Source organism: Bombus pascuorum, unplaced genomic scaffold (genome assembly GCF_905332965.1).
Source record: "Bombus pascuorum unplaced genomic scaffold, iyBomPasc1.1, whole genome shotgun sequence".
NCBI classification, from domain to species: domain Eukaryota; kingdom Metazoa; phylum Arthropoda; class Insecta; order Hymenoptera; family Apidae; genus Bombus; species Bombus pascuorum.
Window position 1 is genome coordinate 64,880 of NW_026869752.1, and position 8,785 is coordinate 73,664.

General features: G+C 31.2%; 1 pseudogene; it reads right to left on the minus strand.

The window, feature by feature from the left end:
• Positions 1–248: 248 nt before the first annotated feature.
• On the minus strand, positions 249–8,523 carry LOC132915905 (uncharacterized; annotated as a pseudogene).
• Between the last annotated feature and the right edge of the window lie 262 nt (positions 8,524–8,785).

An 8,785-nucleotide genomic window follows, 5' to 3' on the forward strand; every position in this document is an offset into this window, starting at 1 on the left:
GCATTTATTCTTTTAATTACCAATTCTCGGTTTCTGCAGTTACCATTTCATTTTTATATTGAATTTCTATATTGAAAACATTGATACGTATATTAAATCCCAAATTGAAAACGATATTGATACAATATTTAGCTATTAACCGGTGTATACGGCAGTACACAATGTAGAATATACTAAATTTCATTTTTGGAAGAAATAAAAATTACTCTATAACTTTGAATAAAATTTATATTTAATGCACTAAAATATTGTTTTAAACGAAATAGTTTACTTTCGTAATTTTAAATATACACAAATTCATGTTGTTTCGTATAAAGGAAAAATCAAGCTTTGACTAACAAAACTATAATTATTTATGTTTCGGATCAGGAATCGTAAACGAGCAAGTGAGATTTTTATCGGCAAAGCAAAACTTATAATTTGATAGCAAAGGAAGACTATTTTTTAAAGCTGTATAAACCTGCAATATCTTAGTGATTCGATATATGTATCAATATCTTGAATATAAAAATTGTTTTATTTAGGTATAAGATAAAAGTTTGAATATCTAAGCTTAAATGAAGAAAAAAAAAAGAATTTAGTATATCAACTGAGGTTTTATTCCACGTTTTCATCTAATCGGTGACTCTACTTAATGTTTTCATCGAAGGTTGGAAATTTTAACCACTGTCCGATTTTATGATAATATTTTCACCTAATATTAATATTCGGATATTAATCCATCGTAACCAAGTCGTCCATAGTTCATTTACGCGACTAAAGCGCAAATGTCGTCACTATATTCAAAATGCCGCTGATTGGAAAATTAACGGTGTACACGGCAACCGATCAATATGCGTCCTGTACAAACCACTTTCAGATGGATGCAAACGAAATCAGAGTTAAAACTATATTGAAACGGTTCGGTGCAATCAAAACGCATAAACGCATAAACGCATAAACGCTTGTAATTTTAGTAGCTCATCGAAGTGATATAATTTACGGGAGACGTCATTTCGACGTATTTCGAATTTCATGCGGAAAATTACACGAGCCATTTACATTTCTCTCCCATTAACTTTTATCCATTTAGCAATATAAATGTATATCGAAATTCATTTTTTGCAAAGCTTTCCAGTTTCCAAGCTTTCTGTGTAGTATACCTATATCTATACGCGTCTATTTGACGCATTCGAAATGTGCGTAAACCTAGTGTTAAAGTTGTTATATTTTAAAATCAAACAAACGATCATCTCCAATCAATTTCCTTAATCCAACAGTTCTCGGGGAAATAAAGAATATCTAAGTTTTTCAAGTTGGAACTAGATGAACAATCGGAGACAGATACGGCAATCCAATTTACACGTTTTGCATCGTTTTGATAAATAGTTACACGATATATCTCCTCCACAGTGTCACCCGAGGAATATTATTTCGACCATTTATTAAATATTTCAGCCATAGAAACGAAAGAGTTAAGTAAATACCTGAGCTGCTGTAATTAAAAACTGTAACTGAAAAAGAAAATCGTACAATCTGTGTAACCTAACCCCTCCCTATCTCATAGGTACTATATCTTAAAGGAAAAGCTTCTTATCGCTAAAATTTACTCGAAGATGTAATTTAATTTAACAGGAATAAAAAAGTGAAACACAGCGCACAGATTAGTTGATGACACTTTTGTCACGACATTACGACTGTTCAAAATTCTACAGATATTATCAATATATACATAAACAAGTATACACATATACGTAAATATTTCTGTTTTTTATAAAGATAAGGCTCATAACCGCCAGAAATAAAATTTGAATCAAAAATGTTATCCAAATAACATTTTCTAAAGTAAATATCTACAACAAATATTGCAAGAATTATCCGGTTCTAAAATTGTTTGTTCGCTGATATTTCAAGTAGCGCACGCTTTAAATTCTTCCTCCATTTCAGCAGATCTCGAATTTAATTTATTACGAATACAGAGCTTTATCGAAGTGTTGCTTCCTGACCTAAATAATATAATCAACCATAAGGAAACCTTAAAGGAATTTAATAAAACAAAGTCGTAAGAAAAATTAAACAAGTTACCTACCTATTATTGGCATATACATGATACTTGATACTTAAAACAATTCATGGTAATTATTTAGAAAGCTGCCGCCGCCTTGAATTTTTATGCTTTTTTAATATATTGTCGGGCTCGTGATTCTAAACAACTTTTTCCTGCACGTATAACCGCTGCTCGGTCTTAATATCCGAGACATTTGCAAAAATCTGTCGATATTACAGTGAATTGTACCTGTTGCACGATTATGCGCCCGAGACAACGTATGCTGATTGTCGACCGCTGTGAAGTCTAATCCAATAAAATAACAGCTAACCAAAACCTAATTCTCAACTTTTGTTTATAGTTTATATGTATAGGTTAGAATTAGGTATCATTTTATCAGGCCATTTTATCACCAATGAGATATAAGACTTTACCAAATGTCCTTCAGGGCAAATTGTAAAAACCAAAATAAAATAAAATAAAAAAAAAAAAAAAAAAAAAAGAAAAAAAAAGAAAATATCTTGAAAACTACAAGAGTCCGGCAGTAAAAAGTTGTTAAAAATGTTGATTTCTACAACATATGAAAAAATTATGGAAATCCAAAACAGCAGCGTTCTAAATAATTACACAATTTTCTATATAAATTCTACTTTTCTTAATTACATTCCCAAAAATATCAATTTGCATAAAAATCCAGAATCTAGTAATAAATAATTTCTTGCTTAAGTATTCTTGTGATCTGTACAAAATATATGTATACTTGTACTAGGTATCTTGTAATTTTTATATATTTTTTCAGATTCGCTTCAAACTTCACCAATATAAAAATAATAGTCGAATCTCATAACAGTTTTAACGGAATTTCAAAATGTTTCGTACAACACGCATAATATGTAATATCAAAAAATATGTGCATGACTGTTCAAATGTTTTCGTGCGTCTGTGCATAAATAAGCAAAAAAAGAAAAAGCGAGAGAAGGAAAACTAACAAAGATTAACTTCGCCATCTCGATCTAATCCCATAATAATGTAGGGTCGACCAATGAGAAATGGGCTTATCCTATAATCACGAAGCCGACCCATGAAATATTGAGCGATAAGATATGTTGGATAGACATCCTATGGTGAAACGTTAGTATTCCTTTCACTAGAGTGGTTCTCAAAGATTAAAAGATGATTGTAGCCAGGTCTGATAGTCGGAGAACGGTTTTTACACGGTCGAAACCCTCGTCCTCTGGTAATACACTTTTACTGTGACGCAATCCACCTGCTACGTACATTTATCGAGGGAACGCGAAATGCGAGCGACAGTATAAAGTACGAGAAGCAGACTTACCGTCCAGGTGTCGATGCTTTTGTTTGAGGACGATCTTTCCCAGATAGCAGACGCTACTCCTCGCAAAAGATATACCAATTTCGTTCACAGTCCTCATGTTCGTTCGGTAAACACTGACAACAAAAAGGAAAATTTCATGTTAAATAGAAAGAATATAGTATTACGAACATTAATACGAACGTGACTTCTTCGACGCTTATAGAATTTCGAGATCACACATCAGACTATATTGGCATTTCTATGCATTGTATGATTTTGTTGGGAAAATCAGAGACATACAACATTTTTCTGTATATTCTGTAAATCTAAGAGACTCTTTTTGTTAAAATGTTCTTCCATTGAAAAAGATTTTTATTTTATAGAATTTAGAAAAGTTTATGTAATTTCAGAAAACGAATAAAAATAAGTTTACATAAATCAATAATTTGAATATTGTTTACTTCCTCTTTTTACATAGAATTAATAGTAAAACTATTGTTAATATTCTCCTGTGTGAATTTTTTTCAATTTAAATTGTCCTTTAAATAGAATATTTTTTTGCATTTATGCAACAGTTAAAAAAGATTATGAACTTAAAGACACCTTGTAAAAACTTCAAATTAATTTTCAAACTAAAGGTTTAATATATCTCCATTTACGATTTGAAATTTAAGATAATACCACAACTATCTTTGTTAAAAGCACCACATGAAGCCTTTTATAGAAAGAAACTGAAACTAACAGTTAAACATAAGATCATAATTTATCAACTATTTCCTCTGATTTCATTTGCTTAATTTTCGACATTGAAATAGATGCTTTTCTTTTACTGTTATATAAGTTCTTAAAATATGCAAACGAAAAGTCTTGTAAATATTTCAAAATTTCACGTAATGCAATATACTTTCATTCGAAAATTTCGTTTTCTTAACTTAGAAGTTAAAAACTGTATTTTGTGTCTTATGTCGTAGTTCTAAGTACTTAAACTCGAGCCCTAGTTTATCGTACTTTAAAATGGCAGATCCCAAGAGCATAGCACAATGAAAAATAGTCTTAAAGTTATATGCTCCTGAGAATCATGTAATTTCAACACGTTCCTTATATTGAATAATAGCTATTAATGGTAATAACTATTGCTAATTGTAATTAGTCCGTTTGTAGCATGTAACCAATTGCATATATATGTAGAAGATGAAAGGACACCGGGCCTTCCCCTTGGAATTCTTTGGAAAATTTCCCAACACTATCTTTATAAATTAAACCGATCATCATAAATCTGTAGTCATCAGAAATCTTTATAAATTAAACTGATCTTTATAAATCTTTAGTCCTTATAAATCTTTGTGAATTAAACCGATTATAATCGTCCGAGATTTGCGATAATGAGCTTGGGCTCGAGGCGACCACTAGTCGCCGAACGTAGCCGCGGTTACGGGATGAACGTTTTACCTAACAAAGGTATAGAATTGCATAGATCTCCTTAAAAAGAAACAGTTGTACCGACATCCAACAGTAAACATTCCAACCGTCTTTGCCCCGTGGCTCGCCACACACAGACCCAATTATTCCCGCAACATGATTGCCAGATGTCGATGCATCATTCACAGTATATGTTTAGCTAGCCTGAGGACCCGCTATAAATTTTAGGATTTAATTGACTAAGGTCCTTCAAATTGACAAACAGTCTTTATCCTAACAGTCCGGAAGATACGGCAGATCTGCTTTCCTCACGAACGACGTTTCCCGCTAGCAACTTTCTTTCAATGGCGGCTAGCATCTTTCTCTAACCACCAACATAGAAATTTCTGTTTTAATTAACAGATTATTTGCGACCAACTCTTATATAGAATTTTAAGTAAATACATAGAAATTAACCAATTAACGGCAACGTCCATTTCCCTCACTTTCTGAACGAGGGTTGTCCTCGACGAATCCGATCATCTCGTGACCTGAGACACACCCCATCATAGTTTTTCTCTGTAGCATCACCGTGATGGAGAGGAACATTCTCGTGCGATCTCATCAGCGAGTAAAACAACGTCCTTACGATCAGTGGATATTTCACGTTTTTAGCAAACAGTCCGACTTAGACTTTGGAAGAAAGTATATTCGTTATCCCGTTAACCGCGGATTCGTTATTGAACCTAAGATCATTGTTGATAGTATCTCGAATATCTAATTATCACGGCTACTTGTTAAATTCTGTGATAATCATATTTGTACTGGTAGATATCTTCTCTATTGCCTAATAACAATGTCTAGTCCAAATGAAGATTGCTTACAGGCAGCTAATCATAATGTTAACCAGACGCATATATATCTGCTTTCTAAACAAGAAAAATATATCTGTGTGAGGTACATTTATTTAGAGTATAATCATAACTCATACTATATAAATATTTAATGTATTAATGTAATGTAATGACATTACATATCCCTACAATTATTTTATTAGAAGAATAAAATTTTATTCTTCTAATAAAATGTTTTTTAGGTTTAATTATTTTTTGTTTCTTATGTTACAAATATTTCAATTTATATTTTGTAGACTTACCATCTTTTCCAGTTGGCAACCAAATTCCTTGATTTATAATGAACGATGGATTTTAAGCCTGTATTATTGCCGAGAACTAGTATTGGTTCGGGTTGACTTCCATTTGCTATGGACGACTCCATTTTTTTATAAGCAATGATTGCTACAATGTCTTGTTGAAATTCGATGTGAACGAGAAATAGTCTGTAAATGAATTTAAACACATAATTAATATATAAAATACAATTGTGCGAGGTATCATAAATTTAATTACAAAATATATAACTCCTTCACCTGTGATATGACCTAGTTGTAAGATCATTTGTAGTTAATTCTATGCAACCACCACCTCTGAAAGAGAACTCGCTGCAAAATTCGAAGCTATTTACATATAGCATTGGCATTTTATTTTCAATATTTACAACATTTTTTAATACTCGAACAACATTCTTTCTCGTTTCATAAACATAATGTATCGGTTCTTCTGAACACTCATTTCGATCGTTTTCACTTTTCGGTTCTGGAAGTTGAGGCGATGATGTAAATTTCATGTGCGGTATAGGTACTGAAATTTGTGGATCTTGCAGGGATAAATTGTAAAATGGTTTGTGTTTAAATCTTTTTCTATCCCTTTCATATAGTGCCTGCATAAACTATGTGCATCTCAGTTATAATATATTCATGTGATAAATTCAGTTTTTTTTTTTTTTTTTATATATGGTTTATTTTGGTTTTTACAATTTGTCATGAAGGACATTTGGTAAAGTGTTATATCTCATTGGTAATAAAAAAAATAAAATAAAAATAAATATAGCATGTGGGTGGCTACCCTCAGCAGGGTGCCAACTTCGTGTTTTCTAAGTTATATCTTTTATGATAAATTCAGTTTGTTAAAAATAATGTGTTTGTCAAAATTTGACATACCTGACCACAGCGATAATACATGCTACCACTGCCACGGCAAAATGATGTTTTGAATACTTCTTCTTCGTAGATAGATACATGAACGTATAAATAAGGAAACAACTGTGCCCAAAATAGATCTTCTACTTCTTGGAATGTCTTAGATCCGAAAAATTCGTGAGTCCAACCTGGACCAAAAAGTGCAACAGAAAGTCCTTCGTGTCGTATTTTTTGTAAAGCCTGTAGATTATAATGGTTTAATGAAATATTAAACGATATTATATTATATGCTACAATAAAATAAGTAATATTGTAATTACATATGATGAATTAAATCCACCACCGCCAGAACAACCTCTACCTCAAACATCAACTCCTACATATATATCATGAATATCTCGACTGTGAGTTTTTGCTAGTGCCAAACTGTTTTTCAATTTTGATTTCGTCCAGTTATAATTCAAGTAAATGGCATCGCAGTTTAAAAAGAAATCTCTGAAATATTGTACTTAGAACATTCAATAAAATTTACAAACAGAAACAATTGTAAAAGTATAAGAGTGTAACAAGCTTACATGTTTTTACTGTTAAGCTCATTTTGCCAATTTAATTTTCCTTCATTGGTTACGCTATCGTACCATATAATTTCAGAATTTCTAATTGCTTCATGAATATTTTCTGTTAGATATTTTACAAAATAAATTAAATTATTAACTTGCTCATTTTTAATGGTATTTTCAATATTTAATAACCAGCCATCAAACTTATAAAATTTTGCAACAAGTATTAGTGCATCTGCAAATCTTCTTACTTCTTCCTGAGATTCAAGTATAACATCCCAGATACCTTCTCTTTCCGTAATTACAGTACCAAGAACTTTTACACCATGATTATGTGCTGCATTAATCCATCCAAAAGGGGGCACAGTTATGAAATGATGACTAAAATACACAAAAGTGTTAATAACACTCCAGTGATAAAATAGGTAAGAACCATAAGATTCTGATCCATATATAAATCTGAAAAATCACGGGTATATTATGTATAATATATGAATTAATAAATATAGTGATTTCTATTACCTGTCTTCTAGGTAGCCACCTTTCATATCATGACAGAGCAATGTTTTCGGATGTACTTCTCTATCCAATTTTTCTAACCGCGTTCTTCCTGCGCTTATTTCTAAACCACTGTACACATAATCAGTTGAATCTCGTAGTTCTCCAATTTCTGGCCATGGTTTCAAGTTACCCACGTTATCGAATAATTCTTTTAAGTTTTTGAAAGGTTGTGACTCTGTAACTTCCGTCCTCATCTCTCTGAATTATACTGTTCCACAGATCACTTTCAAATAGTTTTTAATTCATTAACTCAAACAAAGGCTTCTCTTCTTATTTTGGTTCACCGGAAACTTGTATATACATGCGAAGCAGATAGTGTTCCCATCTAACAGAACTGGCATATCAAATTACGTCTCATGATATAATACCATTATCTACCAACTGCTAATGGGCAAAAAGATGTTCATTTCTCTATCAAACAAAGTATACAAAATAAAATTATGAATTTATAATGCTCCTACATCAATGTTTATATGATTGTTTCGACTTTGAAAGTAATATTCTTATTTACGCAAGTATATATTCTTTAATATTTTGCAAAAATTATACCGAAACAAACAATTTGGAATAAACATAACTAAGTAAATACTTTAACTTTTTTTTATATTTAATTAAATATTTTATTTGATTTGAGTAGAATTTAACACCTAACCTTTACGTTTAAAATATTACTCTTTCTCTTTCTCTCTTTCAATGTTATTTCTTCTGCTTCCGTTTTATGATATTTATGACATTTCTTAGTTCAGATATAAGTAACTTTTTCGTAATTTATAAAAAATGACACTCTTTTTAATTATCCTACACTATTAATCCATTACATGTAATTTAACTTTGTAATTTAACTTTTAGCAACTTAAGATATGTGCATGTACAGAGTAATTTTCTTC